Raw genomic sequence first — 11,531 nt, 5'->3', positions numbered from 1 at the left:
AATCAGTAAACTGAAAACTAAAGAAGAATTCGCAAGTTAATTTTTTTTCTAATTATAACGAGGCGATGTTCATTTAGCATGGCTAAAAAGGAAACAACTCCACATTGAAGGAAATAGAGGGAGAAATATAACATTCTAACACTGCCACATAAAATCTCAAATGCCATAAAAAATTATCAACAATCACGTGAGTGTCACATTTATGGTGCTAGGTTTTGTCTTTTCATCAAACGGTTGAATTTTGTGTTTGTTTTGTTCCCACTGAAGGAAAACAATATAAAAGGAGAGCAAGAGATAACACAGAAAGTAAAGTAGAAAGAAAGAGAATGTCCAAATTTATCTCACGTTTTATCATTTGGCATCTGGAGTTTGATGTCTCGGTGGAGGCAGTGGAGGCTTCGTTGATGGAGCATCGATTCTGGTGCAAGAAATTTAGCTAATAAAGGTCGCAATATCTATCGGCTGAACAACTTGTGTCTGATCTAAGCAATCCCAATCTTCATGAAATGCTCCCCTAGAACTTCCTAAGCTTTATCAATTTTTCTCTCTTTCACAGGTTTACATTGATATTTCAATTTTTTTTTTCATTATTATTATTTATATCGACTTCTTGGGCAATATTTTGTACACTTGAATTGTGAAATTCCGTCCAAAAGTGTAGGCCTTGGTTTTTTCATGTAGTTGAATTATCTAAAAAAATGAGATGGAAAAATTTAGATGCTTTTTGTGACTAGTTGGAGAAAAAAGAGGTTCAACATTTTATTTTCAGATTTCTTCTGTATTGTTGTATCATTTCATTATTTCCATCGATTAGTCGGGGATGATTTTCTATAATTCAGCTTTGGATTACCGTAAAGTTTGATCTAAACTCAAATTATTCAGAACTGTACAGTAATCCTGAATGGAGTTACACAAAACCATACCTGATGAGTCTATAGAATAAATATATAGATACCAGTTCAAATGAAACATGAAAATAAACTGTTGAAGTGAGAAGAATAACCATGGAAGATTCTAGAAGAGTAATTAATGAAGATTAGTATTTTAGAGATCAAGCACAAGAGGAAAATTTTCCAGGATTTGGCACCGATGTTGTGAGATTCATTTGATACTCCTGTTACACTCATACAGGTATTTTTAAGAAGTGCTTCTTTATAATTCTAGACTTTTTCTCGTCTGTCAGATGCCAATTTCTTAAGTTAGTGATTACTGATTACATATGCCGCACACTGCACCATTAATAATGATGAATGAAAGGAATCATCTGATTGACCTTTTATAGAAAATCTGTCATGGGAACATCTTAATTGCCTTTTGATTGAGGTTATTGAGCAATTCAAAATGGTTAAAATTGACAAATTGATTGTAGAGTCCTATAATTAGTTTTTCCTGAACATTTTTGTTGAGTCTTAGGATGATAAAATATTTTTTATGAAGTTATAGAGAAAACATCTTATATCCATCTATATTTGCATATTTAATTAATGAAACCAATTTTAAATAGGTGGTTGCATGATTTGTCCTTGACGGAGAGAGCAAGGGAGAACTAGAAAAGATAATGAAGATGGTGTACTCGACAATCTACAGAAAAAATTCCATTGACCCATTAACATTTTGGAGCAGTTGTTGTAGCCACCTCGTTGTCATTAAATCCTCCTTGTATACACATGAAAAAACCACACATGGTCAGCAAAAATAACAAGGGACTAATTTCGTGGAATGCTTTGTGATCACTAATTGAGAATCCCGTGAGAGAGGAGTTGGGAGAAGCCTTATGGACAAGAAAAATACAACATATATGTGAATCTTATAGAGGATAGATTTTTGGAAGAGATAGATAATAATGCACGTCTACCTATATAAACTAACAAGAGAAGGTATTACAGTGGACATTTTTGAAATGGCTGGAGAAGGCAGTGAGGGATTTGCTATTGTTTGTTGCGATATGCATGTTCTCCGATCCATCTTTTCCTTTTCACCATTGAGGGTTGAGATGAGAGGACCTTCTAGTCCTTCGGCTCTCACCTCAACCCTCAATGGTGAAAACGAAAAGATGAATAGGAGTGTAAATATATCACGAAAAACAAAAGCATATCCCTCACTGCCTTCTCCAGTCATTTCTAATAGGCCCACTGTGACGCTTTACCTAGTCAGTGTATAGAGGTAGATCTGCAGTATTATCCATCTCATCCAAAGAGATATGCTCTGTAAAATTTCCCTCTACGTTGTGATTTGCTAGTCACTATGACTTCACACTCCTCCCTCCCAGGCTTTTCTATTAGTGATCATGAAGCATTCCTATTCCGGCATTTGGCCCTCATTAGATTTTTTCTAATCATGTGCGCATTTTTCACATGTATTTCAAGGAGGATCAAACAATCATGATGTGGCTGCAGCAATTGACCCGTAATGTTAATGGTATTATTTATACTGATTTTAATACATGAATAATTTATTTCTTCACCCGTAAGTACTTTAATTTCTTTTTGTCCTCTCATTTATTTGTGGTATTTTTAATTTGGGGTTAAGCTAGGGGTGGGGGCAGGGGAGGGAGAGATTTTGATCTCTGTTTGAGTTTTTTTTATATTGGTAATATAATGATCTTTTTATATTGCTATAATAGTTTAACTAAGGAGACCATAAAGGTCTTCCAAAAGCATTTTGCAAGATTCTTTGTGGGTTCAATGGGTGACAAAGCTAAACAACATTGGAGATCCTAAGGATGAAGAAGGAATAGACAACGGACATGAGTGATATCATCAATACTCTTCTCATTAAAAGATTGTGGAGATTTTGAGCTCAAACTTCTTTATGGGAAGACTTTTCGAAAGTTAAATATTGTTTTAGATCTCATCCCACTTCGAAAATGTTTTTTTCTGGTAACTCTCACACATGGAAATTTCTTTTGGCTGCTAGAGATAAAGCTCAACACAATACCATTTGTCAAATCAATGTTTGAGATTGTAGTTTCTTGTGGGACAACTGGTTCACCAGAGGTGCCCTTGTGAGCTTAATCTCAGAGCCCAAGTCAAGGATTTCCTAGTCATGAACAACTTGAATATTGATAAACTCAGAGAGTTGTTTCCAGAATTCACTGTCCAGAAAAAATTGGCAAGCCATTCTGATACTCTTTGGTGTCTCACTTCAGCTTCGAACTTGATCAGACAAGCCAAGGAAAGGAATTCGAAGTAAGTCAGGTATGGCATAAATTTATTCCCTTTAAAATTTCTTTATTTATTGGAGATTAATTTTCAGAAGATTACCATTTATGATATCATTATCATTTATGGTAATAACAATTGAATCCCTATATGTTTTTGTTATGCTACCAATAAGACTTTTAAAAATGTTTTTGTTGAGGGTGCTGCTTAACAGGTTGGGAAATATTGTGCCATTTTGGAATTACACATAACTCTTGACACCTATAAGAATCATGAGAACCTGGAGGAACATGAGAGACTATAACATTGTGCACAAATTCAACCTTCAGATTCTTCCTATATTTGTATTAATTGTGAGATATGGAAAATTAAGGCATCATAGTGAATATGGAGCTCAAAAAGTGTTCTAGACAAGGAAAATAGAGAATCGCATTCTCTGGAACATCTCTGCTGTTTTGAGTAGCAGTTGGCCACGGTTCTGTCAAATATTGCAAAGACTCGGACCTGTTGTCATCTGTAAACAAATGCAATGCCTGTCAAGGGCAGGAAGTGGAGGGGTTGAGTGGAATGTGTCTAGATAGCTATTTATGGCATTCTCTGTTCCTGTCAAGTGCCACATCAACAATCAGGCTGAAGCTATGGCTCCTAAGTATGGAATTGATTGGTGCAGAAAATCACAACATCAACAATGTAGATGTGGATCTAGACTCGATGATTATTACTGACGTGATCAGGAAACAGAATACGGGCAATATGACGCTTAACAAAATCATCTATTATATTCTTCGCAGGTTCAAGGACAAAGATATCCAAGTCCAACATTGTTACATGGAGGCTAATCAGGTAGATGATTTCTTTGATATACTTGTGGCATCTAGTTGAAATGAGACCACTACTCTTTTCAATAACTTCCGATAGAACTAAAGGGCTCTTTTTTAACTTGATAAAAGTCAATTACCTAGTATTGGAATGTGAGAGCTGTGACCCAAATTTTGTTGATCCGGCCCTGAATATTTCACGATGTGACCCATGTTTGCGATTTTCAATGGGATCTGTGGTGGTAGCGATCGGGCCGATAGGACCTATTTGTTTTTTGGCCTAGGACCTATTTTAACGTATTATATAAATGCAATTTAGTGGCTTGTTTCGTGTCATTCTCAAATACACGAAATTGAGACTATTGTCTCCAACATTGTACTCTCTCCATTATAGTTAAAACACCTCTTCCTCTGCCCGTGGTTTTTCCCACAAGCATTTCCACGTAAATCTGTGCATCCTTATTTTTCTTTTCTTTGTCTTTTACTTATTTTCTAACCGATCAAAACAAATTGGTATCAGAGCTAGATCGATTGTTTTCTCGAGGATGGAAATCATGAAATATGATATTTCGATGTTGGATCGTAACACCAAATTTTTGTTTTGGCAGGTTAAGATGCGTGCTGTGATCGCGCAGATGGATTTGGGCAATGCTCTATTAAGGTTCGATAAGATTCTCTCATTATGGACGAACAAGGAAAAATAGCATAAGGATCAAAAGGCTCTGTCACAAATCAATATTTATTTATCCAATCAGATTCTACAAGATATTTTAAAGAAGACTACCGCCTTTACGTCGTGGTTGAAACTGGAATCGTTATTTATGATGAAGAGACTAAAAAGTAATTTGTGTCTCAAACAACATCTTTATTCCTATTGCGTATATGAGGGTTCGTCTTTGGAGGATCAGTTATCTGTGTTTAATGAAATTGTCTTTGATTTAGAGACTCTGGAGGTTATGTACGATGAGGAAAATCTTGGTTTGATTTTATTGTGCTATGTACCTACATCATTCACGAACTTTAGGAATACAATTTTATATAGTCATGATACCTTGACCATATATGTAGTCTATGATGTGTTTTTCTCTAAGGAGAAGATGAAGCATCTTATGAATTGGTCGAAGTCTCAAGATGATGGTCTCATTATTCGATGAAAGACTCATTAGAGGAACTCTAGGAGTGATGATAGAAATAGGTCAAAATCCAGTAATAGAACCGAACCTTTAATAATTGTAACAAGAAGGTCAATATCATATCTGAGAGTTATAAGTTATAGAATAGAGAGAGAAAAAATCTCCAACACTAAAGGGAAACCAACTAGAGAAGTCCGGTGAAACCAGTTTTCTTGAAGATGGCTACAGTGAAGGAGAACTCTTGGTAGTTCCTGATGGTATGTAAAAATCCTATGAGGACTGAATTCTTGATTCAGCTTGCACATTTCATATGTGTCACAATCAGGATTGGTTTACAATATATGAAATAGTCTCTAAAGGTGATGGGTTAATGGGAAATAACACTCCTTGTAAGATAGCTGGTATTTGAACAATAAGAATTAAGATATTTAATGGGGTTTTGAGGAGACTTGGTGATGTGCGGTATGTCCCAGACCTGAAGAGAAATCTTATTTCCTTGAGTACCCTTAATTCGAATAGATATAGGTACACTGGTGAAGTTGGAGTCCAGAAGGTTACTGGAGGTGCTCTTGTTTTGATGAAGGGACAGATGAAGATTACAAATTTGTATGTCTCGCAAGGCTCTATGGTTACAGGTGACGTAGTTGTTTCTACCTCCTCTCTATCAGAATGTGACTTTGCTATACTTTTCCATATGTGTTTGGGATATATGAGTGAAAATGAGATGGGTGAACTATGCAGGAGAGGTCTACTTGATGGCCAGAGTATTACTAAATTGGAGTTCTATGAGCACTGTATTTTTGGGAAGCAGAAAAGAGTCAGATTCACTAAAAACATCCACTCAACTAAAGACACACTTGATTATATTCATTCTAATCTCTGGGGTCCTTTTAGAGGAGGTGTTAATTACATGATGAATATTTTTTATGACTATTCCAGAAAAGTTTGGGTGTTCTTCTTGAAGCAAAAGAATGATGTATTTCCTACTTTCAAGGAGTGGAAGACTATGATTTAAAAGCAAATAGGAAAGTAGGTAAAACGTAGAGTTTTGTTCTAATGAATTTAATTTTTAGTGCAAGTCAGAAGGAATTATAAGGCACTTAATAGTTCATCATAATTCGCTGTAAAATAAAGTGGTTGAATGAATGAATAGGAGTATAATGGAGAAGGCGTGGTGTGTGCTCTCTAATGTTGGTTTACTTAAGTCTTTTTGGTTTGAAGATGCTTCCACAACTTGTCTCAATATTAACTGCTCTCTCTCAGTTGTGATTAATAAAAAGACTCCACAAGAGGTATTGCCTGGTACTCCTGCTAGTTACTCTAATTTGATGATATTTGGATGTCCTTCTTATGATCATGTTGATAATGGAATGTTGGAACCTAGATCTTTTAAATGCTTATTTATAGGTTATAAACCTGGTGTTAAAGTTTATTAAATTTGGTGTCCAGAAAAACAAAAAGGTTAAAATTATCAAGGGTGTTGAGTTTGATGAAACTGCCATGCTTCGAGCTCCCTCTAAATCTATTGTTTCACCCTGATGATCTCAATGACATGAATCAATAAAAGTCTAGCAACCACATTGAATTTTAAATTGGAGCAGAGTCTACACCAGTGCGTACTTCTAAGTCTAGCCTGGAGATATAGAGTGATACTATTTTTCTCTACCAGTTGTGGCACATAATATTTTATTGCTTAAGACAAGCCTAGGATAAATATTAGACCTCCTCAAAAGTATGCTGAAGCTAATTTGGTTTCTCATGCATTGAATGTAGAAGAATGTATTGATTCCGGTAAAGAACCTTCTTCTTACTCATAAGAAGTTAGCTGTGATGATTCCGGCCAATTGATGATTGCTATGTAGGAGGAGATGGAATCACTTCATAAGAATGACACATGGGATCTAGTAAGATTGTCAAAAGATAGGAAAGTTGTATGTTTCAAGTGGGTATTTAAAAAGAAAGAAGGAACATCAGGAGTTGAAGATGCTAGGTACAAAGCAAGACAAGTTGCTAAAGATTACAGTTAGGTTCTAGGTGTTAACTTAACAGATGTGTTTTCTTCAGATGTAAAGCATAGTTTGATTAGATCCTTGCTTGGTATTGTGGCCATGCATAAACTTGATCTTGAGCAACCAGAGTGATTTGTAGATTCAGGAAATGAGGACTATGTATGCTTTCTGAAAAAGTTTATTTATGTCTTAAAATAGTCGCCCAGAAAGTAGTACAAGAGATTTGATTCTTTTATGACCTATCATATTGTTTAGAGGAGTAGTTATGATATATGTGTCTACTTGAAGGACGTAAGTGATGATTTGTTGGTGTATCTTCTCTTGTATGTTGATGATATGTTGATTGCAGCAAGGGATATGAGAGAGATAATAAAAGTCAAAGCCCAGCTCAACAAGGAGTTTGAGATGAAGGATTTAGGAGCAGCAAAGAAGATTCTTGACATGAAAATTTTGAGAGATTGAAAGAAGTGTATGTTATACTTGAGTCAGAAAAGGTATATTGAGAAAGTACTTCACAGGTTCAATATGCAAAATGCCAAACCTATCAGTATTCCATTGGCATCTCACTTCAATCTCTCAGCTACATTATCTCCTAAAAAATTATGTGTGTGACTATATATCTCGAGTTCTATACTCTAGTGTCATGAGGTCTCTTATGTATGCGATGGTATGTTCCCGATAAGATTATCTTATGTCATCAATGCAGTTAGAATATACATGGGAAATCCTGGCAAAGAGCATTGGAAAGCAGTTTAGTGGATTTTCAGATTCTTGCATGGATCTGCTGATGTTTGTTTGCAGTTTGGGAAAAATAGAGACGGAGTGATTGGATATGTTGATTCTATTTTTGCAGAAGACCTTGATAACCTCCCTTACGAGTTATTTTTTCAGCGTTGGTAGTTGCGCTATCAGTTGGAAAGCTACTTTACAGACTACGGTTACTTTGTTAACTACTGAGGAAGAGTACATGGCCATTATAGAGGATTTCAAGAAAGCTATTTGGTTGAAGGGTATGTTTGGTGAACTTAGCAAGGACTTACCAATTACTACGGTCGTTTGTGATAGTGAGAATACTATCTTCCTTGCGAAATATCAGATGTTTTATGAGAGGATAAAGCAATTCGATGTTCGGTATTATTTTATGCATTAAATTATTGTCCGTGTGATATTATGGTAAGCAAGATTAGAATCAATGATAACCCTGCTGATATGATGACCAAGACACTACTAAGTGTCATGTTTGAGATTGCTTGGACTTAGTTGGTATTAGCTGTTAAGATGTTCCCTTAGGGGCTTTTTTTGAATAGGTAGAGGGTTTGTCTTGAAATGGATTTTAGTTCTAAATTAGAATTCATGTCAAGGTGGAGATTGTTAGAGTTGCGACCCGAATTTTGTTGATCCGGTCTGAAAGTTTCGTTGTGCGACCCATGTTTGTGATTTTTGTGGGATGGACCTTTATGTTTTGGGCCTAGGCCTATTTGTATGCACGTATTATATAAGTGTGATTTAGTGTCTGGTTTTGTTTCAGTCTCATATACACAAAACTGAGACTATTGTCTCCAACATTGTACTCTCTCTCCATTATAATGAAACCTCCTCTGCCCTGCCCGTGATTTTTCCCGCAAAGATTTCCACGTAAATCTGTGCCTTCTTTTTTTTCTTTTTCTTTTGATTTTCTTATTTTCTACCTGATCATAACATAGAATAAGATATGAGAAGCAAAATTTCTTTGTAAGTTAGTGACTCTAGATGTTTGACAGGAAGAGAATACACGTATAGGCTTATCTCTTCCTGGAAGAAAGTTTGCACAATCTTCTTTTTGGTAGGTGGTAAGCTTAATGTCTCCCTTGATTGAAATTGTTTGTTCAGTTATATCGACATGGTAAGGGTCCAATCCTACCCCCGAACCCCCAAAAAAAAAAACAAAATGTAATGACCTGGTGGCTTAAGTAAAAAAAATTATATATAATTGAGATCTACATGAAATTATTTGTAACCTAATTAATTATGTAACATTTTGGGAACTTTATTAGAAGTTAAATATCAAAGAAAGTTTCAATTTCTATCTTGTATTCAGAGTTCAAAGTATTTTCTTGTTGGAAAGGAACTTGAGAAGATTACCCTTACTAATGATAAAGTCATCTAAATGTTGGTAAAAGAACGGTTGTATTTAATAACAAAGGTATAATAAATACAAAATGAAAAGTTTCTTAGTTTTTCATATTGGTCAATTTCTTATATTACATTGGACAAGTAAAAATGAACGACGAGAGTTATCATATTCTTCTATAAATTTGAATTTATTTGTTGATTTATGCGGAGTCAAAGAAGTTTTTTGAATATTATGACAATAAAAAATACAGCCCAGTGCACTAAAGTCACCGCTATGCGCGGTGTCTGAGGATGAGCCCCACCACAGGATTGTATTGTAAATAGTCTTACCTTTCATTTATGCCAGCGGCTGTTTCCAAGGCATTAACCCGTGACCTCCCGGTCACATCGCAGCAACTTTATCAATTACTCTAAGGCTCCTATTCAAACCAAAGCTACTTCTATGCGCGGTGTTCGAGGATTGGCCCCACCATAGGGATGTATTGTACGCAGTCTTACCTTGCATTTCTGTCAGAGGATGTTTCCAAGGATTGAATGTACCAACGTGGCCTATAATTAAATGATCTTAATTATGTCAAGTTTTTAGTTTTCAGTTGCGATCAAGTTGATGTGTCTAAAAGTACCCTCGTAAAACTGGGTTGATTACTTGCTAGCTAAGGCCAAGATTGGATGTCTATTTATATATTATGTTAGATTAAAAAGATACCATTTTATATCTTCAGAATTAGATCTAGATTAATAAAAGTGAAAAGGCACAAATATTTCATTGAACTATCAGAAATGACTCATTTATAACATCAATTAAAAACTCAACTCATTCATGCTATCGACATTACAAAACCAACTCATCCATGCCATTACTTTTTAACGGACGGTTTTCAATATCAGCTTTGCCACGTGGCATTTTAGTAGAGGTCTATGTAATTAATTAAAATAAGAGAAAAGGAAAAAATATTCCATTGAACTATCAGAAATGGCTCATTTATGTCATCAGTTAAAAGTTTGGGGAATTCATGCCATCGCCGATACAGGACCAGCTCACTCATGCCTTCGCCTTTTTAAGTGTGGGTTTTCAAAACAGTTTTGCCATGAGGCCTTTTATTAGAGGTCGACATCATTAATTAAAATTAATAAATATTAATTTTAAAGTATCTAAAATTAGTTCGTATCAGATTATTTATTCCAACATTTGCACAATAGTGATGGAATAAGCTATCATTGTCATCAAGTTATTTATTTGATTAAGAGGAAGACTACACTCAATCTATAAAATAAATCACCTTCTAAAATCCTATTTTGGTTGTGCCCGATTATAATTCCATCAAAGTTTTCGGATCCATATGCTACCCATGGCTCAAACTGTATTCTATTAATAAAAGTACAATCTCTATTCACACCAAGTGTTTATGTAGGATTTTCTAATAAATATAAACACTAGGATTTTCTAATAAATATTATATTTATTAGTGTTTTGATCCAGTTTACTCCAAATAATATTTATCTTGAGATGGAATCTTTTTGGAAGACAATTTCCTGTTCAAAATATATGTTCTAGATTTAATAGTAAAACTAATGTTCCTTGGGATAATATTTCTATTGAACAAAAATCCAAAGTGGAAACTAATAGAATTTCACATTCCTCCTATCAGCTCATCCCCAGTGACTACGTTTCCCATGGTCCCTCAACGTCTAGCAAGCTATTTCCATAGCTCTAAATGGCATCTTCTCTACAAATCAAGTAGTATTCCTTCCCCTCACTCAACTCCCACTTCTTTTCCCTCTACACAAGTTCAACAAAAATAGAGAATTGTTTCTCATTCTTCAGCACCTCAAAAATTATCGTCACGTCTACTTATCATGTATCATAGAAAACGAAGACAACACATTCCTAGCAAAAGTTCAAGTCCTCATCACAGTATGTTTGCTTCTGCATAAAATAATCTCAAAATTGCATCCATCCCACTTCAACCATAGCAGCATATCCACTTATTCAAATTGACCCACCAACCCAACCTCGGCCAAATCATCAGCAATAAAGTTCACCGAATGAACACCCGACCACAAAGTAGTAGCCCTAAAACTTATCAGTTTCACAAAACCTGTACAACTATTTTTGAAAATCACATAATCCGTAAGAAAGCCAAGCAGATTCACTATGGAATTCAGCAATGCCAGCCGAATTTGATGCTATTATTTGCTACCATACTTGGGACTAGGTTCAACATGAATCTTCAAAATATCCGGTGGATTGTAAGTAGTTATTCTTAATTAAATGTAAACTTGACAGTTCTATTTAAC

At 35.2% G+C, this 11,531-nt stretch overlaps 1 long non-coding RNA gene across 5 annotated transcripts; it reads left to right on the top strand.

The window, feature by feature from the left end:
- Positions 1-240: 240 nt before the first annotated feature.
- Positions 241-6,302, top strand: LOC107852107. 5 transcript variants are annotated; one of them, XR_007046154.1, is made up of 4 exons: positions 241-3,197; positions 3,376-4,004; positions 4,588-5,747; positions 5,854-6,302. It is a non-coding gene; the product is annotated as an uncharacterized LOC107852107 (long non-coding RNA). The 5 variants fall into 5 exon arrangements; XR_001669288.2 differs by lacking the exon at positions 5,854-6,302 and having other exon boundaries at positions 245-1,131; positions 1,505-3,197; positions 4,588-5,040; XR_001669290.2 differs by lacking the exon at positions 5,854-6,302 and having other exon boundaries at positions 251-1,131; positions 2,624-3,197; positions 4,588-5,040.
- Positions 6,303-11,531: the final 5,229 nt, after the last annotated feature.

The sequence above is a fragment of the Capsicum annuum genome, chromosome 10 (genome assembly GCF_002878395.1).
Source record: "Capsicum annuum cultivar UCD-10X-F1 chromosome 10, UCD10Xv1.1, whole genome shotgun sequence".
NCBI classification, from domain to species: domain Eukaryota; kingdom Viridiplantae; phylum Streptophyta; class Magnoliopsida; order Solanales; family Solanaceae; genus Capsicum; species Capsicum annuum.
The sequence above is the reverse complement of the archived record's forward strand: the minus strand, read 5'-3'. Positions and strand labels throughout refer to the sequence as shown.